Below are 25,491 nucleotides of genomic sequence, written 5' to 3'. Positions count from 1 at the left end.
CTGGCCGGAGTTTTTAGAAAGAATCGTTTTCAGAGGCGAATTATCCGTTTGCGTGTAAACGAAGGGCACAAACGAAGGGAAATGCCCTGTTTACATGTACATGGTTATTTTGAAAAACGGAGACAATTCCCTTCGGTTGTGCCCCTCGGAGAGGGGGTTCAGCAAAAAATCGGCAGCTGGCAGCAGGAAGTAGCCGCTAATAACCAGAAGTCGGAGGTGATGCAGCTGTGCTTACTTAAATAAAATACTTATATTAGTAATTATTTTATATTATTTTTTTTTTTAAATTAAATATAAATCAAGTAACGATGATCATAGACATAGCCTAATACAAAAAAAAAAAAAAACCCATTAAGCTACACTTGAAATTATGAATTTGTACGTGTATAAATATAATTTATGAATGAGTGTACATGTTTGTTAAGTAATGAAATCCATACAAGAAATGCCTATGTAATCATATTGTATATATATTAAATATAGGCTACAGTAGCCTACATACCCATTTATTAAACTTAAATAATGAGAACAGGCAAAGGCAAAATTCCTTTCAGGATAAATCTCTAAATAGGCCCTATCTTAATTAGATTATAAATATTGTAGCTAATGTATTTAATGGTTTTTCATTAAAAAAAAAAAATGGAGTGTTCAATTCAGTTGTTTCAACTGGTTTCGCAGTTTTAGAATGTTTGAGCAGTGTGTATGATTGTCAACAATCTGGCCTTATTTAAACATGAACTGTTGACGAAATGCGTCGTTCGGATGTTTAATTTTCACACGGGGCGTGCGCCATATTTAAAATTTTAAATTTATTTGAAGGATAACCCCTTGAGATGCACCATCTCATTTTCAAGGGGGTCCTTAGAACAAGCAACAATACAGACAACACAATTACATTGTATAACACATAATACTTCACATTCACACCATTCAGCTCTCCATAACTATCTCCTCACATACCAGCCCTCTAAGTACATTGATACAATAGGTATACAGTTATCACACATAACATGCAAGTTCAGTACAGTTCAGTATAATGAAGTTCACGTGACAGTTGAGAGTGGGTATAATCAAAAGCAAGAGCATGTATTCTGCAAATGATCATGTAATGATGGCCTAAAGAGATTAACTGAGGTAATGGATCTGATTGCACTTGGTAAATTGTTCCAATCTGATGGAGCTTTAAATTTGAATGCCCGATGACCTACTTCTTTATTAATTTTGGGAACGTGAAAAAATAATTGATCGGTGTGGCTTAAATTATATGAAGAGCGAAATGAAATTAAATATTGTTTTAGATACGGAGGATAATTTAAGAAATTACGTTTAAAAATAAACTGAAGCCAGTGAAAATGCCTTCTTGAATTTAATGATAGCCAATTTAATAATTCATACATTTGGCAGTGGTGCGTTTTGTATGGACACCTCAGTACAAATTTGCAAAGACTATTGTAAACAACATTGAGAGGATGAAGATTTGTACCAGAGGCGTTCTGGTAGATTATATCGGCATAGTCAAGGATTGGGAGTATTAAGTAATAATTATTTTTCTAACCTGAAGGTTAAAACAATTAATAGAGGAATAAAGTATTCTAAGTCGATATGATATTTTCTTAATAACTGAGTCAATATGTGATCTAAATGACAATTGAGAATCAAGCAGAAGACCTAAATATTTAAACATATTTAAACTTTTAACACTGGAGTTTCATCTATAAAATTAATTGAGTAGTCAGTCGGTATTTGAGATTTGTTTTGTATTAAACAGGATATAATAAGACTTATTTTTGTTTAGCAGAAGTTTGTTAAAAGTAAACCAGTTTTGAACTACATCAAAATCAGACTGCAGTGATCGCTGAATGTACGAAATATGAGAGCTAGAAAAATAAATAACAGTATCATCCGCATATAACTGAATTTGACAGTTAGAACAAACCTGTGGGAGATTATTTATAAAAATAGAAAACAACAACGGTCCAAGAGATGAGCCCTGAGGTACTCCTCTATCAATAGTTTTAAAGTCTGAGCAACTTCCCTGATATAAAACACATTGTTGTCTATGGTGTAAATATGAATTGAACCAAAGTAAAGAAGATCTTGAAAGGCCAATGGCATACAGTTTATCTAAAAGAAGATAATGGTCAACTAAATCAAAGGCTTTGGTTAAATCAGTAAATATGGCACCAGTTAATTTATTAGAGTCAAAAGAAGATGTAATATCATTGGCAATTTTTAGAAGAGCACTTGTTGTAGAAAAAATTGGCCGGAAGCTAGACTGAAAAGGAGATAGAATATTGGAATCATTAAAATATTTTGATAATTGATTGAAAATATTTTTTTTCAAATATTTTCACCACGCTATTAATTATTGAGATTGGTCTATAATTATTAATGTCATATTGACTACCATTTTTATACAGTGGAGTACTTAACTCTGGTGCGTTTCCAAGATAATGGGTTAGTGCATGTTGTCAATGATAAATTAAATAGATCAGACAAAGGGTAAGCCAAGACATGTGAGGCCATTTTCAGAAACGTGATCTCCAACCCATCTGGGCCTGCACTGCTATCTGAACCGTTCTAAACTGTCGATAACTTGCTGAACTTCTATAGGACTGATGAGTTTAAAGGAGAAGGAGTTTTCACAAATATGATTAGGAGTAATAAAATTAGAATTGAGATCAGAAAAATCAGAGGGTATAGGACTACCTTTGGTAAAGTATTGATTAAATGCATCAGCAATTTCAGAGGTATCATTCATTATTTATTCGTATGAAATTAGTTTGTTTTTTGGATGAAAAATTGATTAAATTATTATTATATCGGATCAGTGTTACGAAACATCTGCGCTTCGGGATCTCGAAAAGCTTCGGAACGTCAGTTTCGCGTCAGCCATCCCTAGTGCCGCTATCCTCAGTCTCGTTCCACGTCCCGTTTGGGCATTGCACCTGAGGTGGTCTCTACAGCCTGTGTCCGCAGGTGTCTGTACGGACGGCTCGGGAGTTATTACACCAGCTTTCTGTTCGTGTGTGTGTGTCACTACACACGATGGACGTTGTTTATTGAATTTTCTGTTGCGCCTAATAAACTGTTGCACAAATCCTCTGCGTTTGAGTTCTCTCTTCACGTTCCTGACAACCAGTCCTGTTTTAAAAGTATCGATTTGGCAACGGTATTAAAAAAACAAACAAAAAAACAATACCCAACCCTAATGTGCAGAGCCGCCTTAACCTTAGGCCCCAAGGCTGAGAGGTTTTGTAGGCCCCCCATCCCCTCAATTTAAAGAGTCTCATTTTAAAAAAGTGTAATATCTGGGTAATCTACATCACAAAATGTGTTAGTTTCTTTCGAGACCTACAGCAGTGAGTTTTCTCTCTTTGAGCCAGAAAACACCATAATATTGTTATTAACATATCACTGAGCCCACTTGAGCATAAACACAAGACACTTTATTTAACAACCACACGCAGCAACTAAATTTCAACTTTATGCAAATGAGAAGCGATTTTCGCCCTTCAGTGGAGCTCAGCTCCCGTCACCGTCTCTCGAGTGCAGGAGACAGGAGAGTTCGAGGGTGATTTCATTGTTTTATATGATTTGACTGTAACTAACCACAAACATGGATATAATAAAATGATGCATAGAAAAGAAACTGTCGACAGTCTCAGTGAGTTTAATTCATAGGCTACATTTATAGTTTGAGTGGAGTGTTGTAGTTTTATGATGCAAGTTTAGCACTGCTGCAGTTCATTTTACAGTTTCCCCTGCATTATGTTCACTATTAGGGACAAATTGGTTAATTTGATATAAATTCTTCTTCCCTTTCACAGATGTAACCCGCTTATACCATGGTCACTTGCCAAATAACACATTTTTAAAACATTAGTTTATATTTTAATTAGTTTTACAATCGAAATCTAAAGTTTTTACAAACAATAACTTGGTTTCGGAGATATTTATAGTCCGCTCAGCTCGTAGAACCCTTCAGTTTTGTTTTGATACATTAAATTGTAAACAGATACTTTGACTGCCTGTTGCTATGGTTACTCACAGCTGATGTAGCCAGCGCATTTATTTATTAATTTCGAACGTAAACAGTCAGTTTCACCAAGAACTCCTTTGTATCACTTTTTAATGGACACCCTGCAGCCAATCAAAATCGAGTATTCACCCAGACCATGGTATAACCTGTGATAAAGCAGTCTTCAAACACTTCCGTGTCTGAACCACAAGCCCTCAGTTGCAGAAAATGAGTCGTACTCAAAGAAGTGATCGTCCACTTAAAGATGAAGATGTGGCATTCAAACTCTTCTGCTTCTTTGGTTCAGCCATTAGTAGGCCTAAGTTTGTACATAACGCATTATTCACTTCTGCACATTGTTTTTCTGTAACTTTTATTTATTTTTTTTTCAGAAAATTGCATTGTGATGCTTATTTATTTAGTGATGTAATTAATATTCATAGTGTACTTTTCAGTAATACAGGTATAAGTGAAATGTTCTACAAAAAAATTATAAATATAGCTCTGCCATTGCATTTCACTGATCTTTATGTATTTTTTTCAAGAGATTATATATGCTGCTGTACTTTTTAAATGTTCTGTTATGTATTTTGTTATGAACATAAAAAGAAACACATTAAAGTTTTCTTGATTTGAAAGTCTGTATGTCTTAACGTTTATCTTTAATTATTTTTGCACTTTTAATATATCATTTTAAATACTGAATAAAACAGCTTTATAATAAAATATGAGTGTAATGCTAATACATTTTAATGCTATTTAAATGTTCTTCAAGTACATTGAAATTAAGCTTCAAATATATTATATGTACTTTAAGACATGAAAGTATATTTATAATGAACTGTAAAGAAAGTACTTGAAGTGCTTCCATTTTGCAAATAGCTTAAAACTGATCTTAAGCATATCTTAAAAATACACTTAATATACTTGAAGTTGTTTCAAAATAATACATTTTACTGAGTATATTGCTTGTATGTTTCGAAGACACTCATAATGAATTTGTAACACAAATAAAGTACACTTTAATATCACTAATCATATAATTAGTCCCTACAAAGGCGTATACTTAAAGTATAAGTGAAGTATACTTAAAGTTGTTCTAATTTAGCACACACAAGTACACCAAATACACTTAAAGTTATGATTTACTACAGTTTAATTACTACTAAAATATACTTGGTACAAAATTAGTTGTTTCAAAATAGCAGACTTCAAGTTAACTAATCATTAAAGGAGAACTCCGGTCAATTTTAACATTGAGCTCATTTTTTTTTGTACATTTGGAGTGCTGTCAATACAGAGAACAACGACAAAAATCGGTGTTGCCTACACCGAGTTATTCTATTTTTAAAATTTGCACCTTGTTGACTTCAGTGGGGCAAGTTTTAAACCTGCTTTTAGCCTCTTAACATCCTTGATGTGTCATTACAAGTGCATAGAAAATGTGAGTGATTCCTTCAGAGTGAACACGGTGAATCTGACTGCAGTTGGGGAATCGAAGTCGATTGCCGAGTTCACGCGCATAGGTTTAGTTACCTATGATCACGCGCGTGAACTCGGCAATCGACTACTTTGGACTTCGACCGAAAACAGGATGTAAACACAGGTATTTGCGCTGGCTTAAATAACATCATTTTTATACATATCTTTCACATCTACTGCAGTCAGATTCACTCGTGATCACTCTGAAGGAATCACTCACATTTTCTATGCACTTGTAATGACACATCAAGGATGTTAAGAGGCTAAAAGCAGGTTTAAAACTTGCCCCACTGAAGTCAACAAGGTGCAAATTTTAAAAATAGAATAACTCGGTGTAGGCAACACCGATTTTTGTCGTTGTTCTCTGTATTGACAGCACTCCAAATGTACAAAAAAATGAGCTCAATGTTAAAATTGACCGGAGTTCTCCTTTAACACACTTGAAGTATACTGATAAATAGTCTGGCTACAAGTATACTAAGCATTTTTTTTTTTTCACCAGGGGGCTGTTCCATAAAAGCCGCTTAGAAAAGCGGGGATTAAACTCCAAAACCAGACTTGAATGAGCCTAACAAATAAGTTGGGGCTAAAGTGGTTCCATAAAAGGTAATTGAAGTTCACGCAATCTCACTAATTTGATCCAGGTTTATCAAGTCTAGATAATTGCGTGTGCACGCGTTTCTTAAGCAGCCCTAGAGGTCGATCGTGGATCAAATTGATCCACCATCAAACAGCGTATATTTTATGCTGTTTTATGCGTTTGTGACATGTTTTTTTTTTCCCTCAGTGCAAAACTTACATTTTACAGTTATATTCTCCATCTGTAAATGTTAGAAAGTCGAGCAAATGTATCAATTTTGCTGCTAATCTTCATATCGAACGAGCGCCGCTGCGCGGCAAATAGGAGCGCAATAATTCTGACTAAAATATACATTTTGCTTGGAAAATTAATATGCGATATTTTATAACACTAGAAATATCTTCTAATTATAATAATTTATCTTTAGGATGTTGGATAAGTTGCAGTGAACTTCTAGCGAACAGAAGTACTTCAGTGAACAGCCTAATTCAGGGAAGATTTTTTTTAAGAAACTAAATATATAAAGATACAAAATATAGTTTTGGGTATAGGACCTATGCTACTTAATAAATATGATGTATATTTATTTAGAATGCTGAGAATTACAGCTTTTAATGCAATCATTTTTTGGATAAAGCAAGAATCCCCAGTTTTAAATAAGTGGTTAGATTTAGTTTCTAGAATGTATTTTTTATATATTATACATATAATATAATATATTCTTAATGTACTTTACATTATGAAGAGGATAACATGAAATTAAGAGCAAATGTATACATTTTGAAAAGATATGTGCAACTCTAAAATCAAAGAATATTCCATAAAATAAAGGAATATATATTAGCCTACATTAACTACATTTTTATATAACCCTCCCTCCCTTTTATTTCTAGGCTAGTTATTTGTTATTTTATTTATTTGCTTATTTTATATTGAATATTTGATATTCAAATAATATTACTTGAATAACTATTAGGAATTATGTGTCATTATAAGAGTTTGATATAAATATGTGAATGTTAAATTTGTATTAATATTTATTTATTGTTTTTTGTCTTTTCCCCCTTAAATCATATGTAAAAGTGTCTAACTATGTACTTCTTGGTTATTGTTCTAATCATGTGTGTTGGTGGGTATTATCACAAAAGAAAAAAAGTAGAAGGAAAAATAAGGAATATTTATTGGGGGAAAATATGATGTCTTTAAAGGAACTGTCAATTTGTATAATTGTGTTAAATGTGTTTGAATTGAAAGACATAATAAAGTACATAATATAGGCTATATATATATATTCATCTTACCAGTTAAAATTCATACTGTGCTTTTGTAATTATTTATTTTTTATTTTGTGATTTTAACTTCTGCTTTTTTTTTAGATTGTGTTCTAATGTTCTTCTAATAATCATAAACATATACTACAGCTGCCAAACAAACCAGAGAGAAATGTATTCATAAGTCATTGTAGCCTTATTTAAGTTGATTTTCTGTATACTGTGTATTTATGTTTGGACTAATAATGGTTAATAAAGTCCAATAATGGTATGAGAGAGTGTCAGTGGTAATATCATTTTGTTCTTGTTGGTCAGTGTTAGAGGATCTGTGTAACAGCTGAGGCTTAGCCTGACAGTTAGCCTGCCCTGGACCAGGCTAGTTTCCCAGCATAAGTTGCCAGGGTAACTGAGTTTGAACTTTTTTAAGTTTGATTTATGAAACCGAATCTACCAAAAATAAGCCTGACTAACCGAAATAAGCCTGGCTTATACTCTAATCTTGGTTTATGGAACAGCCCCCAGGGATTGTGTACAATGTTGTTATGTATCTTGTTTAGAAGAAAAGCCTTATACTGGATTGGCAGAGATATACAGTAATAGTTTGTTATTTATGTATGTGTGTCTATACCCATGATAAGGAGGAGCCGAAGTGTGTGTTTAAGTGTGTGTGTGCTCAAGGACACAAAAGACTGTGATTCTACTTATAGAACCTTAAAAAGAATCAAATCAGCCATCTTGGTTGAGTTTACTGGAGTTCAGGGACATGAAAAGGTGAAGATTAGAACCTAAATTTGGTGGAAAACAACAGGGCTGCGTTCAGCCCCGACAAAACGTTGCACAACGTTTTTTAAACAGAAACGGTGATGCGTTGAACACACTGTTCTGATGACGCAAGAGTTGCAACTATGGCAGCTGAGAAGGCCATTCTTTGTGTTCTTTGTGAAGAATTTTCGGAGCCTGATGAAGTCGGTATAAATATGTGTTTAATACTACAAAATATGCCCGATGTTACAGTAACTGCACTTGCCGCCCAGAACAAAAGAGAACATAATCGAGTGAAAGGATTGCTGAAACTGAAATGGAAGCACACACCTAATTCAGACTAAAACACATCTATTTAGCCTCACATACTGACTTTATTTGTAGTTCATACTGTTTTAATACCCTGTATTTTCTTTCTCATTTTTAGGAAAAACACTTAATTACCATTGTTTATTTCTATACTTGCAATGAAGCTAAAAATATAAACAACTACATCATTATGTTGATATCCTATATTTTTTACAATAAAACTTTCGACAAACATGTCTTCTAATATCCTCAGTTGTTGCGTATACCGAACTGCATCAAACAAATTTGTAAATTACTTTCCTTGAACCCATTTTGCGAGTTCACTTTAATACCACTTGCTTTATATACATGTTGCTGCTGATTGGACTTTAGTTCTGACACACCCACCAAACAAGAGAAAACGTATCTCAAACCCCGTTGCACACCGGTGCACGCCGTTTCCAGGAAACATGACGTTCAACCCGGAAACCGTAGCAAAACGTTGCGCACCGTTTTGAACTTGAACATGCCCCAGGTTTCTGATGAGTTGATTGCCTCTTTGGATAATGATATGTCATTAAACCACCAATACCCAGAGCTGAGGAAAATAAACCCCAAGTGAAAGACAACAAGCTCGGAGTTGACGACTCCTTTGACTCAAAGTGTGATTATCTGCTGTATACATATACACCTCTTAACTCATTGATTGAGTTGATGAACTGATTGTGCTCCACAGGTGTTTAATTAGGGTTAATTATCTGAACGTGCTCCTCCCGAACTTTGTTAATAAAACATTATTTCTTAATATGCCAAATATGGTAGGGGTTGATCTTTGAGTATTATGATTGGATGGAATGGACATCGTGGTTAATGATTCTTGTGTATAAATATGAGGCTTCTTCTCTGCTTAATCATTCTCTGCAAATTAATCTAACTATCACTGTTCAGGCCAGTGCTGTAGCAATGCATCACTTCTTTTCCATGATGTTTTCACTGCTAGCCATTATTGGGCATGTGAGCACCGAGCGGTCTTACAGATCTGAGCTGAAGGTGACGAATGGAATGACGTGGGGATCGTGGGGGCCTAAGAGCATTTGTCCAAGTGGAACATACGCCGCAGGGTTTAGTCTGAAGGTAAGTTGTGCATTGACTCTGTGGCTAATATGGGGGTGGATGAGCGCTTCAAAGATTCAAAACTATAGAGTTGCTGTTCATTTAATTCCAGGTTTCTCCAGGGAACTGCACCTGCTTAAGATTTAAGTGTCAGTATAATATTAAAGAGCATGAAGATAAATGTTACTAAGTTTTGGGTTAGAGTTTCAAGTGGAAGATTGTCTCAATGTTGTTTTAAGGTGGAAACATACGTGTTTGCTGGTGATGATACAGCGCTCAATGGGATTCGTCTTCACTGTGTCGATCGGTCCAAAGATTCATCAAACTCACGTGACTACACTGTAAATGAGTCCAACGTAGCAAAGTAATGGACTCCGATTATTAACAATTATTGCATTTAAGCTAGATAAGTAAATTGAGGATTTTCTTGAATAACAATTGATTTAATCAGGCAACTGTTTTCTTCAGGTGGGGTAATTGGGGACTTATCCAATGGTGTCCTTCTGGATACTTTACATCTTTCCAGCTGAGAGTTGAATCTTCCCAAGGATCTGGAGATGATACGGCTGCAAACAACATCAAGTGAGTGTGTGTGCTGCTATAAGTTATAATATCTCTTACCCAGTGTAAACCTCTTACACCATCTCTTACCCATCCTGGTTTTATTTTGTTATTTAAGGACTCTAGTTTTCCCCCATCAATAGTTTAGTTTATATCACACTCGCAGTTGTGCTGCTGTTCAAGATTGTGATTGCTGCAGGTGATCATGTGACTGACACAACAGCACAATATATTTTATCATAATATTGTCACATCTCTTTTTTTTATCCAGGTTCAAATGCAGTGGAGGTCAGGTGCTGGAGGGTGACAGCACAGACTGGGGCAACTGGGGCGACTGGAGTCCAACGTGTGAAGGAAGAGGAATCTGCGGCTTACAGACCCGGGTAGAACCGCCACAGGGAAGTGGAGACGACACCGCTCTCAATGACGTGATCATGTTCTGCTGTGATTAAGGTGATGTGATTTCAAACTCAGACTGACACACTGCAGATCAACTAAATCCGATTTCTTTCAGGTGTAAGAGGGTGACAAGAAAAGCAAGATCAAATGGATGGTAATTATTGATAATCATACTATGATAAACTAACATGAACCATGTCATACAACAGTTGTAATGTTAATTTGTAAATACAGCTGGTCATTATCACAAAAATAAAGCCTAACCGGATGGTCCGGGCATTTACATCCCGTTTATTACTGGAGTTGAAATTATTTTTCATTCTTGTAGGTTAGTGATTCTTCTGAAGACTCCTAAACTTCTGCTGAAACGTTTGTCAAATATCAACATTAAAGACTTTCTAAACAGAACCTTGTAGTTTCACATTCTTTTGCAGAACACTTTACATCAGATCGTTCACTACAGTGCATGTGGCAGATGGTCTAAAGTGACTTGTATTGCATTCAAAGTAATTGTCTTATCCATTCATGCATTCCCTGGGAATAACCAACATACTCCACTACAGGAACACTACATTAAAGTGTAATATTGTCAATCCTGTTAGCCTAAACTTTTTACTTATTATTTGATGCAAAAAATTCAAGCCTCATTTTAATATGTTCTGATTTCTACATGTTTAGCATAATAACGGAGATGCGCTCAGCGCTGTACGTCACTGAATAGTGCGCAACCAGCGCAGTTGCGGAGCCTACGCTGATTTAGTAGACTGACGGCGCTGATCCACTTGTCCGACACGACTGTCGCGTGGTGTCGCGACGCCTCCCCACATTGGTACGTTGATGGGCGTTAACCGCTATGGGCGTGGTTTTGACCGAGCGGGAAATGTAGCGTATTAGAACAGAGGACCTGCGAGAGACTTCCCTCCGTCTCCATATGCTCTACTTCTATTGGATAGACGCGTCGCGTTTAACGGACTTCATTTGCATAAAGATGGGCATCGGCCAGCTTTTTGACGCGCAGCATTTTTTCAAATGAAGCGCCGCCTTCCCGGAATGCTTTGCGGGTGCGACAAAGTCGCTTGACGTCACCCATAGGAATATAGTGGAGCGCGGCGCGACAGAAGTGTCGCACGGACAAGTGGATCAGCGCCGTGAGAATAAGCGTAGCGCCATAGTTGCATCAGCCGTTCTGACTGTCAAGTTCGCGGGATTGCTTGCATTATAAGGACATTGTACAAGTAACGGACAATTCCAGTGTTATTTCAATATTAATGTTATCGTGCAAGTGTATTTGTTGTAGATATTGTTTCTAAGTTTATTCGTCTATATCACAGCGGCCGATTTACCGCACGTGAATTGCACTCTGTATTATATGCCGTCAATCCTTTGAAGTTTGAATAGCGATCGTCTGTCTGTGTGTGTGTGTGTATGTGTGTGTGTGTGTGTTTGTGTATGTGTGTGTCTGTGTGTGTGTGTGTGTGTCTGTGCGTGTATGCGTGCGTACATGTGTGTGTGTGTGTGTGTGTGTGTCTGTGCATGTGGATTTGTATGTGTGTGTATGGGTGTGTGTCTGTGCGTGTGGATGTCAGTGTGTGTGAATGCTTGCGTTTGTTTGTATTCCTGCATGTGTGTGTGTGACAGTTAGGGTTGCCAACTTCAGAAAAGGAAAATGCGGGACAATCGTGGTTATTTATAGGAAAATGAGGGACACTCAAAATATTTGTACTGTATCACACAGTGTACGTCATTTCAGTGTCTGCAGTTAAGTTTGTGTTTAAAAGGTTATCAGACATAAACACATTTGTATTGCTTAACCTATTTATGTATTTAATTCTAAAAATAATTTTAATGTCATACATGAAAAAAGTCACATTACAAACAAACCATAGTTCAAAATAACAGCATTTATCTAAAATAGAAAGCTTTTTTAACATTATACACTAGGCTTACAGTTCAAAAGTTTGGGGTTAGTAAGATTATTTTTTGGGAAAAAAAATAAAGAAAGTAATTGCCTACTTTTATTCAGCAAGGATGCATTACATTAATCAAAAGTGACAGTTAAGATAATGTTACAAAAGCTTTCTATGTACTTTCTAAAAGCTTTAAAACATTAATAATAATCAGAAATGTTTTTTGAGCATATTATTCCCTCAGGTAGATTACATGTTTTCTTGCGTGGCTGGATGTTAGACTCATGAACAATAATCACGTTGTTTGCATTCACCAAAATTGATTAGCCGAAATCAAAACGTGGACAGTGAAAGGAAATTACCGTTAGCGCGAGACGAGTCCGGCTTGAAGCGGAAGCGACCAGACGGCAGAGGATGTTCGCAAATCAAACAATGATTTGTCTTAAAACAGTGATTAAAAAAAGCTGTGATTGGATGATGACAGGTGTCGGTGATCATTCTCAAGTGTCGTGGTCAGCACTGCTGCTGTTGCTGTTGTATCAGTCAGTGGTTTATCAGCTTGTCAAAAAACGGGACACGGGAGGTCACGCACGGGACAAATAAATTAGGCCCAAAATACGGGACGTCCCGCCTAATTCGGGACAGTTGGCAACCTTAGTGACAGTATCATCCGAAACCAGCAACCCTTCGCTCAACACCACCATCTACAGGCCGATGAGTGTACAGTCACTAAATGTGCACATAAATGAATTAATTTTATACCCCCCCATGGATGAAATTCTACGAAACTTAGCATACCCCCAGAGGATGTCAAGTTAATCACATGAAATATGGTGCAGGGGACCAAACGAAATTTTTCCGTAAAAGTCTAGTGGGGCTACATGCCCACCAAATTTCATGTTCCCCGGTGTTTCGGTGTCCCTGGTATCGTTGACGAAAAATTCAGTAGATGACGAAAAAAAAAAAAAAAAAAACTTTGACAATCCCTATATGACCGCTTTCGCTAGCTATGCTAGCGGCGGTCATAATTATGATGATAACGGGTTGTTTTCTTCATTTTCAGTCTCTGTTGATCCAGTCGGAGCTGTAAAGTGTCGTTCTGATGAATCAAATATGATCAAACATGAGGTGAGAAGAGAAAGATGTTTATTATCAGGACTCACACATAAACTCACATTTCTATATTTGTCATTTGTCATCATCATTGATTATTGTGAATATTGTAGAGTTAATCTGAGATGCTGTAATAACACTGAGCTCATGCAGATGTTGATCAGGAGTTGATCTGATGTCTCGTGATATGATGTTATATCGCTTTAATGAAACTCTGTCTGTGTGATTGAACAGATTCAAATGAAGAGGAGAAAGAAAATCAGCAGAAATCACAGATCAGCAGAAAACAAGAAGACTGAGAGAAAAATGGAGGACAGAAATGAGACACAAACCAGTGAATCACCAGAGGAAAGAGGAGAGAGACTTGATAGATCGAGCAGTTTGGACAGAATAAAGCCACACTGTGAGTGTTTGATTATTATTGAACTTTAATCCTTCATCATATTCTAGTTTTACTGTCAGATTTACTGTTGTTTTCTCTCCTGATATAAAGTGTCACATTCAGACAAATTCTTCAGACTGACTTTCAGCAGTTATTAAACATTTACAGATTGTGTTTAATTGACAGAAAAGTTATTAAGAACATATTAAATGTATAAATTCAAAGCAATGTATATGAGGATAATCTAATATGTATATTTCTAGTCTAATGATCCAGACGAGCCTGTAAAGTTTGATTCTGATGTCAAAACTGAGGAGAGATTCTCATCAAACCCTTCATCATGTTCTCAAGATCATCTTCTTCATCATCATCATCTTCATCATCATCTGTTCACTCCTGTCTTCTGGAATCTTCTACACACTCTTCTGAACACAAATACACTCATCAAGATCTTCTTTCTCAGTCTGAACTCTCATTGTTCTCCATCAGTAATCTATAGTATTGATCTACTGTAAATATTTCACACACACACACACACACACACACACACACACACACACACACACACACACACACACTTCAGGACTCAAACTGGAACTTTCTGACTGTGAGGAAACAGTGTTACTCTCAGACACACGTTATTTTTCATGTATATAATCATTTATTTATACTATATTTTATTTTATTGTATATTGTAGCCTACATATTTTTAATAATAGCTACAAGCAAGTAATATTCACCTCATATTAAAGGCAACATTATATTTGATAGTGTTTGGATGTTGTCTTTAATGCATATTGTAAAGAGTTCTGATGCTGGACTGACTCGAGCCAATCACCTGAGCTGGAAATGTCACATGACCGACTCTAGAGCTGCAGGGTAATGACATCATGCCATCACTTATTGGGCGATGAATCAACACATCATCATCTATATACTGTAATCTGAACAATACTGTATAACACTGTAAGATAATATACTGTAATCATCTTTAATGTGTTCATTGTTTCTGCCTAAATGAATATGTGCCGTTAACCACTGTAACTGCATGATTATATTATCTGTACATTTCTGATGTATGGACGTTACTTTGTCACAGTATGTATAAGCACTCTACAAATAAACATAAAAGTGAAAATAAAAACATCTGAAATAAAGCGGCTCCAGATTGCCCTTTGACCCTGTCCTGCAGTCTCGTGTCTCCCTCTACAGGAGATCATCAGAATCACAGCAGAGTTAAAGAAGCTACAGATGAAAATGTGTTTTACAGCAACAAATGAAAACACTTACAGATTTCAGTTCATCAGGGAATATGAAAATCAACAAGTTGTAATTTGAAGGGAATCATTATTGAAGTCAAACACAAAGATGTCAAATGTGCGTCACTATAAAATATGACTTCTGCTGTTTTGATATTATTCTGAAGGTTTGAATGGTTTGATCAGAATCAAGATCTCTTTAGTTCCAGTGAATTCTGTGACGCTTCCAGCTTTAATATCATAAAGCAGCCTGTGATTATGATGATGAGTTTATGACAGAATCACTTTTATTCTCCGCTTTCTCCATCATGTGCTTCATCTGTCGTTTCACACAGAAGATCTCTCTGTTTCTCTTTCTGATAGAGTTAGAAACAGGGAATAATTGATGTTCTTCCCAGAGACTGTGTTTCTGGATTCTTCTGTTAGCAGAAGCTGATGATGATGTTTCATATCAGGCAAATCTCCATCAGCTCCTGATTCAACAATATGACAAACTCAGATCACTCATACATGCATTACAATCATGAGTCTCAGTAGAATATGTTTTCCTCATTTAAAAGCTCCTGAAAGATGTCATTTCTCTAGAAGATGAAAATAAATCCACACATTCATTCACACAGAACATACCTTAGTACTTCTTCAGAACAATATCTCCTCTGAATATCTGATGTGAGACGCAGCCGTATTGTTTCCTGAAGAGTTTCAAGAGTCTGAATGTTAAATGTAAAACTCAGATCTGATAAACTCCATCAGCTGCTCATTTAATCATCTCTGATTTATTAACACTGATTTCCATCAGCAGAACATTAGTGACTTTAACAGACGAACTGAAGCTGTTCAGAACAACAACAGATCAACACTTACTCAATACTCAATATCTACTGTTCACAAACACATCATAGTATACATTAAAGCAGAAGTTGCTAGAAGTTCAGTCATTCACACAAAATGTAAAATCACATTATTATTTGTGAGTTGATAATGAATGACATTCAGTGAATTAAACTGAGAGAATGTCACTTGTTTAAAATAGAAATGAAGACATTGTAAATAAATCTGTATGAGTGTGTGTTTTCTATTCCTCCTAACACACAGAATATGATCTGCAGTTTTCATCTTTGTCCACTAGATGTCAGAAGTAGATTTGAGGTAAAACTCAAAGGCCTTTAGTTTCAGGATCAGAGACAGTGAAGAGAAATCAGAGAATCTGATCTGAAGCTCAATGAGGATCATCATGTGTCTCATATGAAGCAGAAAGAGACTCTCATCTGATCAGATTATATTACAGGATCAGTCGCATAATCAGATTCATCAGAGAGATTATGTAACACTTTATATGCCAAACAAGCATACTTGAAATGTTTAAAATTGTCAAAGCTTAAAAATGTATGTCTCTCTAAAATATTGCAATGGTGAAATGACAATACCTTTTTATCAAAAGTTTTTATGGCTTTCTTAAATAGAGATTCAATGCTTTTAAGAGTAGATATGCTAGTCAATGACCAATTTGTAAAACAATACTCTGTGTAAAAATCATAGTATGTAAGAAAAGCTTGGCTACCCTGGAAATCCAGAGTTCTCGCGAGAGCACAAGTTGAATTTGCTCAGTGAGTTACTCTGGCATCGAGTCATGATGCTCATTAAATATGCCCCTCGATCTGAGCTGCACCAATCACAGCGGGTTATCTGATATAGGCGATCCAGAGGCGAGATGACGACAGCGCTGCGATGTCTAAGTCATTAGTAAACAGTGCAAGATGGCTAAAAGAGGAACAGAAGACGCCGCTCGAATTCTTCCTTTGCAAGAAGGGTGTTTTTGCTGTTACGGCAAGAGTCTAATCTACAGTTAGCTCCGCTGGTAGCTAAGCGTATGGAGCTTGTTGTGATTGGTCGTAGTGTTATCCAATTGCGTGCAGTGAGATTTTCAAATGCATGCTTGGTGCCGCCCCTCGAGCTGGACGATTTTCATTAGTCGATGCCAGACCATTCATCTTTCAGATTTAGGTCTGGATTTCCAGGCTACAACTTGGCAACTTTAGTGTCAAGAAATTGAGCGTCAGCGTCAGTTCTGGCAGGCCAGGTAGTCAAGACGCTGCTATGCTATTTGCTAACAACCCTGTCCCGTCAGCTGATCTGCTCCAGCTGAGCTGCATTAGCTGGTTAACTCCCCTCGCTGCTCAATGGCCAAAGCTCAAACAAGGCGCCCTATTTAAAGCACATTCAGTTTGCTCATACATGCTTGCTGCTCGCTACTGCTGCCCGCCACCTCCCCAGCTCCTCCTTATGCATAATGTGCATTTTGCTTTACGTCATGTTGCCTGCTCTGTTCACAGGGGGATATTTTAGCTCTCACAGTCCTAAACTGTGTGAGCGTTCCCTAATGCTGCTGCTGCTGCTGTCCTCTGACTCTCTGCTATTTCATGGTGCTCATGAAAGGTCAGAGGACTCCCTGAACAGAGCCATACCGCCAAATTTCAATTCAGGAACATCAACTTGTTTGCAATCTATTCAATCAAAATTCTTAATTATTTTTATTGTCTGTGTGTTCTTAACTTAATGGACCTGACAGAAATGGCCTAACTAGTTTAAAATTCTGCAAATTGAATTTAACTTTATTTGCCACTTTTTTTACATGACGTTCGAATGTTAGGGTGGAGTCATATGACTCCTAAATACTTGAATTCATTAACAATATCAAGCTCCTGTCCTCTACGGAACACATTAGAATGTGACACCTTCATATTTTGTTTGGTAAACGCCATACAGACTGGGTTTTTTTGGTGTTTAGGTAGAGACATGATTAGTGAGCCAGTCATCAATGTGAGCCATTGCAGATGTAAGTGTGGATGCTATCTCTTGGTAGTTTTTAGCGTGTGTAAAGATTACAGCATCATCTGCATACATCTGAACGTCAGGTCAGGTCATTTATATACAGTGCAAACAAGATTGGACCAAATATGGAGTTTTGGGGGACCCCTACTGGACATTCACAGAATGGGGACTTTGAATCATTAATAGGAACACATTGCTTTCTACTGGACAGGTATGATTTTATCCAGTGGAGAGCTTGCTCAGAGAAATTAAAATATGTTAATTTAGATGAAAGAACTACGTGATTAACAGTATCAAAAGCTCGCTTTAGGTGTAGGAAGACAGCACCAACATAAGAACTCTTATAGCTTTTACCTTTTCCAAAAACAAACAGTTAGCTGTTTCTGTTGAGTGATGGGCCCTGAATCCAAATCGCATAAGGTGGAGTGAATTATTGCTTTTATTGAGATTTATTTTAGCCACCAATTTTTTTATAAACAACAGGCAAAATACTGATTGGCCGATAATTGGCCATATCTGATCTTTCACCTTATTTATAAGTGGGTATGACCAGGGCCATCTTCCATGCTGATGGCACAATGGGTTGTCTTAAAGGAACACTCCACTTTTTTTGGAAATAGGCTCATTTTCCAACTCCCCCAGAGTTAAACATTTGAGTTTTACCGTTTTCGAATGCATTCAGCCGATCTCCGGGTCTGGCGGTAGCACTTTTAGCATAGCTTAGCATAGATCATTGAATCTGATTAGACCGTTAGCACTTCTCTCAAAAAAAATGACCAAAGAGTTTAGATATTTTCCTATTTAAAACTTGACTCTTCTGTAGTTACATCGTGTACTAAGACGATGCAGGATTGCGTTCTACATCACCAGCAAGTAGTAATAATACGGTGAGTTGAACGAGCCCATGGTTAGATGGCATTTTACGCATTGTGGAAGACACCTTTGTGTATCCATTGATGTTAAGTTTGGAGTACAGCAGGCGTTGGCTACTGCCAACACAGGTGTTTTCTTTGTTAAAGCGATGTTGCACAGACAGCAACAACAGTGCCAGAATATATAGAACTATAATCCAGTGATGTAGTGACAATTAGGGTTTAGATGGTTTAGACAAACAGCACAAACAACACGCAGCTCCTGCCAGGCTGTACGCCTGAGGTCTGGGTCTGCCATCTTCCCTCTTCTCTGCCGTTCCTCGACCCGAACAACTGACAGAAAACCCCAGTTCAACAAGGTTTATTTATAAAAAGTTTAAATAAAGCAACTCAAAAGAAAGCAAAATATTCTTCAGAAGGAGGAAAGGCCGAAACAGCAAAAGTACTCTGGACTACTTTGTTCACTAACTGAGTGGGTGGTGGTGGCGCAATGGATAAGACACATGCCTTTGGTGTGAGAGACCCGGGTTCGAATCCACTGTGAGACACCAATGTGTCCCTGAGCAAGACACTTAACCCCTAGTTGCTCCAGAGGCGTGCAACCTCTGACATATATAGCAATTGTAAGTCGCTTTGGATAAAAGCGTCAGCTAAATGAATAAATGTAAATGTAAACTAACTCCCTAAACAGCCAAAAACAGGAGAAAGGGGTTTTACAGAAATAAAACGGCATCCAGTGCGTTTAAACACATAGTGGAGACAACAACAGTGAGTTAAAGTTCAGTAAGATACAATTACCCATAACTTTAAAAGTGTTTCACAATATCGTCTCTGCAACAATATACAGAGCAACAACACGAGACAGGCGAGGGTTAAAGTCAGTAATCTGGAAGACGAGCTTCAGTTTCCACATAAGTTAACCCAACTCAAACACAAGAAGTCACTTTCAGCTTCTGGTGCCAGAGAGACACAGAGAGATAAACACAGAGAGACACAGAGAGACAGTGAGAGTGATCACGTGAATAATTTCCACATGAACATAAAGATCATTCTGACTGACTTTGACACATTTATTTTGTTAGTGGTGAAAAGAAACACTAAAGACTTTTAACAAACTTGATTATCTTGATCTGCTGATTCTGAGGTCGTGTGTGTGTGTGTGTGTGTGTGTGTGTGTGTTTGTGTTTGTGTGTGTCTGCGTGTGTGTCTGCGTGTGTGTGTGTGTGTGTGTGTGTGTGTGTGTCTGCGTGTGTGTAAATAGTTGTGGTAAAATCTCTGTGCCTATTTTACAGTTTTTCTCGATTGCTTAAACACATTTCTTGAAACTATGCCTCGTATTCTCAAAACTGTAAACACAAATCCATTACGTCTCACCCAATTCCCCAAACATCCTATTTTCAGGTCAAAATGAAGCTCTACACGCAAAAGCTCTACCCCAACCCCCGCTTTATGAAATTCAGTGAGAATAAAACATTCCTCAAAATAAGAATCGCAATCATCAAAAGTACAAAAAACCCTGCATTAAATGTAGCATTAATGGCGTATTTTCAGTGTTGAGCAACAACAGCCTCAGGACAGAATAACTCTACACCTGCACAACACCTCCACTCGACAACAAGAGATGAAAACCACACAGAGACGCACTTCATTAAAGAACTTCCTGTCTGGTTTCTGTATATACGCTCAATATCATGCACTCTTTTTACAAAACTCTACACACATTCTCACTTACTAAAACACACATCGCAGTGTTAAACACAACTACAACTAGGGTTGCCAACTTTCTGAAATGGAAATAAGGAATAGTGAGCGGGGGGGGTGGGGGATGGGGGGGACCGGTGACATGCCCCCACAGAAGAAATAACACCTGAAATGATGACTTCTGGTGAATATTGTGGAAACTAATTGATACATTTAGATAAATATATTTCATACATTATAGCATATTATAATACAACTTAGTAGGCCTATATATTTATAGAATAGCAAAGTAGGCCTAATCAATATACAAGACTGAACCACATAGATGTGAAATATAAAGGCTATCATGATCATTTTGCCAACAATGAACCATGGATTTGTTTATAATACGTTTTATTTTTAACTTAAACAAATACAACATATAACATCGTTATAGACTGCATATCGGCTTAGACTGCATTTGAAGAAAAATAAACACAACAGTTTTCTGTAGCCTTGTGCGAACTTATTCAATAGAATTAGACTTCTAGAATGTTCTTTCCAGTGCAAAAAATAATATTTTTAATTTAATTAGACAACATTTTAAGGAAGTGTAGTGCAAATATCTTTATATAATTATACGTCCATTATAGTTAACTTTCTTTCCAGTGCAAAACAATACATAAAAAAACAGCTAATAAAGAAAATATAAAATATTTCACTCAAATACTGCATTCAAGCAATACAACACCTGTATGTATATTTTTGTGCTCTTTTCTTTTTCGCCGGCTGCTCGGAGGTAGTAATTTTTACATTTCCCGCTGTTGTCACTTGTCGTCATCGTTGCTACTATACGTGACTCACAATGACTGAAACGACCAATTAAAAGGGCATTCTCTGATGATGTTCCAAGATGTTAAAAACGCTACGCTGATCATAGACAAACAGGGGGAGAAATTAATATCTACCGCACCGTCTGTTTTTTTTTCTTATTATAGCCTACTACACTCACCTAAAGGATTATTAGGAACACCATACTAATACTGTGTTTGACCCCCTTTCGCCTTCAGAACTGCCTTAATTCTACGTGGCATCGATTCAACAAGGTGCTGAAAGCATTCTTTAGAAATGTTGGCCCATATTGATAGGATAGCATCTTGCAGTTGATGGAGATTTGTGGGATGCACATCCAGGGCACGAAGCTCCCGTCCACCACATCCCAAAGATGCTCTATTGGGTTGAGATCTGGTGACTGTGGGGGCCATTTTAGTACAGTGAACTCATTGTCATGTTCAAGAAACCAATTTGAAATGATTCGAGCTTTGTGACATGGTGCATTATCCTGCTGGAAGTAGCCATCAGAGGATGGGTACATGGTGGTCATAAAGGGATGGACATGGTCAGAAACAATGCTCAGGTAGGCCGTGGCATTTAAACGATGCACAATTGGCACTAAGGGGCCTAAAGTGTGCCAAGAAAACATCCCCCACACCATTACACCACCACCACCAGCCTGCACAGTGGTAACAAGGCATGATGGATCCATGTTCTCATTCTGTTTACGCCAAATTCTGACTCTACCATCTGAATGTCTCAACAGAAATCGAGACTCATCAGACCAGGCAACATTTTTCCAGTCTTCAACTGTCCAATTTTGGTGAGCTCGTGCAAATTGTAGCGTCTTTTTCCTATTTGTAGTGGAGATGAGTGGTACCCGGTGGGGTCTTCTGCTGTTGTAGCCCATCCGCCTCAAGGTTGTGCGTGTTGTGGCTTCACAAATGCTTTGCTGCATACCTCGGTTGTAACGAGTGGTTATTTCAGTCAAAGTTGCTCTTCTATCAGCTTGAATCAGTCGGCCCATTCTCCTCTGACCTCTAGCATCAACAAGGCATTTTCGCCCACAGGACTGCCGCATACTGGATGTTTTTCCCTTTTCACACCATTCTTTGTAAACCCTAGAAATGGTTGTGCGTGAAAATCCCAGTAACTGAGCAGATTGTGAAATACTCAGACCGGCCCGTCTGGCACCAACAACCATGCCACGCTCAAAATTGCTTAAATCACCTTTCTTTCCCATTCTGACATTCAGTTTGGAGTTCAGGAGATTGTCTTGACCAGGACCACACCCCTAAATGCATTGAAGCAACTGCCATGTGATTGGTTGATTAGATAATTGCATTAATGAGAAATTGAACAGGTGTTCCTAATAATCCTTTAGGTGAGTGTATGTCTTCGGTCATAGTCAGACATATAATAGAAGCGATGTGTCTGTCATGGATTTGCACTGAATTGATTCTCAAAAATACGGAACAAAGTGCGTTCCGTATCAGTTCAATACGGAACAAGACTTTTATGTGTCAAATACGGGACGATTCCGTATTATACGGAACGGTTGGCAACCCACAACTAGTTAAACACAACTACAACACAACTAGAGTTAAACACAACTACAGGTAAAGGCTACTTTCAATAAATGCTCAAATTTAGGAAACTTTTAGCCATGTTGCAATGTGTCATGAGAGTAAGCAACTGAGCAGCGAACACTCTCTAACCCGTCCAACGTGCACCAAGTGCAATTTTTATGGAGTGAATTTTGTGCCATAATTAAACAAACAAATCCAGCATTTTGCAAAAAAATAAAAATAAATCGATTTGCTTTGCAAAGGAAAACTCGACTCGCAAACAAACAGAAAGCAATGTGCAAATACAAAAGGTCAATTTGGGAGAAAATGCAGAGAAGTAACAAATATGTGTTGTGTTTTACAAATATAAATAAATGAGCCTAGATAATATTTCACAAATAAATACAAACCATCCTACAAATTGCATGTAACCTTTGAACAAATACCAAACCTAGTGCATACATACGCATTCCTGTCTGGCTTTTTATGAGATCTCTCGGCTCTGTTTTGTTTCTCACAAATGTTTTCAGGCAGATTTTCTCACAAATGCAGTTGAGCAACTTCCTCTTCTAGAACAGTAGATGGCACTAAGCTAGCGGATCAATTTAGAGCTAGTCTTTGAAACGCTAGCTTGCCTTTGCCTGAGGGGGAAAGGGAGACATCTATACTATATTCAAAAGTATGAAAGTAAATAAGGTAAAATGTGAAAACAAGAGAGGAAATTAGATTTGTAGCTTAATATAACAGCTTCGAAATCATTTCAACGGTAAACAAACTCGTAGTAGGGCGAATCATCCCTATTGCAAAGCAGGTTTGAGAGGTGACGCCCCGAAAAATCTCGCAAGAATCATGACTTGCTTTACGGCATGACATCACACACATCAACATCAAATGAAGCAGTCTCTATGGAAGACACTAGCACGCATTTCAGACGTGAATCATGGCAGAGTCGATGAAGAAAACGAAGAAAGCGCGGTCGGAAGAGTGCAGAGACGGCTCTGCGTGAGAGGTGTTTACCACAGAAACGACTCTAGGGGGCGCTGTTTGAGAAAAACGGAAACTGCATAGTGTGCCTTTAAGGCTGGAAATAAATGTTGGAAATAATGTTTTATTTAGAGCACAATGTCTGTGCTCTAAATAAAACATTAAAAATGATAGGGAAATATCAGTTGCTTATCAGTTGTTTCAGTGTGTTTTATTTCATTTCTTCAGTACTTTGAGCTGCTGTTGTTGCAGAAGTAGAGGCTTGATACTGTCTTTAAAGGAGAAGTTCACTTTTAAAATGAAAATTCTGTCATCATATACTCACCCTCATGTTGTTTCAAACCTGTATGAATTTCTTTCTTCTGCTGAACAGAAAAGAAGATATTTAGAAGATTATCAGTAACCAGACAGTTTTTGGGTCCCATTGACTTCCATAGTATATTTTTTTCCTACTATGGAAGTCAATGGGACCCAAAAACTGTCTGGTTACTGATATTCTTCTAAATATCTTCTTTTCTGTTCAGCAGAAGAAAGAAATTCATACAGGTTTGAAACAACATGAGGGTGAGTATATGATGACAGAATTTTAATTTTAAAAGTGAACTTCTCCTTTAAGGTTTGGAACATTAGGTCTTCATTTCTGTCACGCTGTGTTTAAGCATTTGTAAATAAGACCAGAAAGATCTGTGGTTTTAGCATTGGGTGTAGAAAATGCAAGAATTTTACACACATGTCAATCGACTGTATATTGAGTGGAAACAACATGAATTGTGTTTATACAGTAGTCACAACAGACGGATGTTTTTGGATGTTGGATGTTTACAACACCCTCAACCACGACCTCCTCAGGTCTGCTTTTTTGAGAACCAGAGCCCCTTTCTGTTCTGAGAACCAGAGCCCTTTTCTGTTCTGAGAACCAGAGCCCTTTTCTGTTCTGCTAATTGTGTTTAGAGTTTTGAAAATGTGATTACAGATTGGACAAAAGTATGTCAGCAATTGTAAGAAACTGTAACAAAAGACTATTGTTCATATCAGCATGCAGTGCACCTGTGCTCTCTGAACAGCTCATATTTGGTACAGTTTGATTCATAACAACTTTGTGTGTAAAGGATGACAAATAGTTGTGTTTAAATTCTGCCTGTGTTTAATGTTTTGCAGCTGATGATGAATGAAGGTTTGATGAATGAAGGTTTAATTTAATCACAGTGTGAAATGTGTTTTAGTGAGTGAGAATGTGTTTAGAGCTTTGCAGGAGATTTGCTAACAGTATCTTACTTTCTGAACTTGTTCAAGGTTTTATGGGGTTTATGGGTTTAGATTTTAGAATTAGGTTCAGAGAATGAGATTTAGTGTTTAGTAATAAAAAAAAATAAAAAAAAAGTCGGCACACCATGGCTCCAAAATGAAAATGTAATAATAGGCTCACACACCGGTGAGTGACAAGGGTGTGGTGAGTCACACACTTCTGTAACTATGGATGCTCTACTCTGGATGCTGTTTTTCCATTTTTTAATGTAGTGTCTAATGAATGATCTGTAGTGTAGAAGATTAGTTGTTTCCATCTTTGTCCATTAATGGCACAA

At 37.2% G+C, this 25,491-nt stretch overlaps 1 protein-coding gene across 1 annotated transcript in view; it reads right to left on the bottom strand.

Moving 5' to 3' along the window:
* The window catches only part of LOC311096818 (uncharacterized protein), a 174,649-nt gene that overhangs the window by 45,382 nt on the left and 103,776 nt on the right, over nucleotides 1-25,491 (bottom strand). The gene's annotated exons all lie outside the window — the stretch shown is intronic.

This window comes from Abramis brama (assembly GCF_963993115.1).
Source record: "Abramis brama genome assembly, chromosome: 15".
In the NCBI taxonomy this organism is placed as follows: domain Eukaryota; kingdom Metazoa; phylum Chordata; class Actinopteri; order Cypriniformes; family Leuciscidae; genus Abramis; species Abramis brama.
Note: the sequence above shows the minus strand (reverse complement) of the source record. Positions and strands in the feature narration are given on the sequence as shown.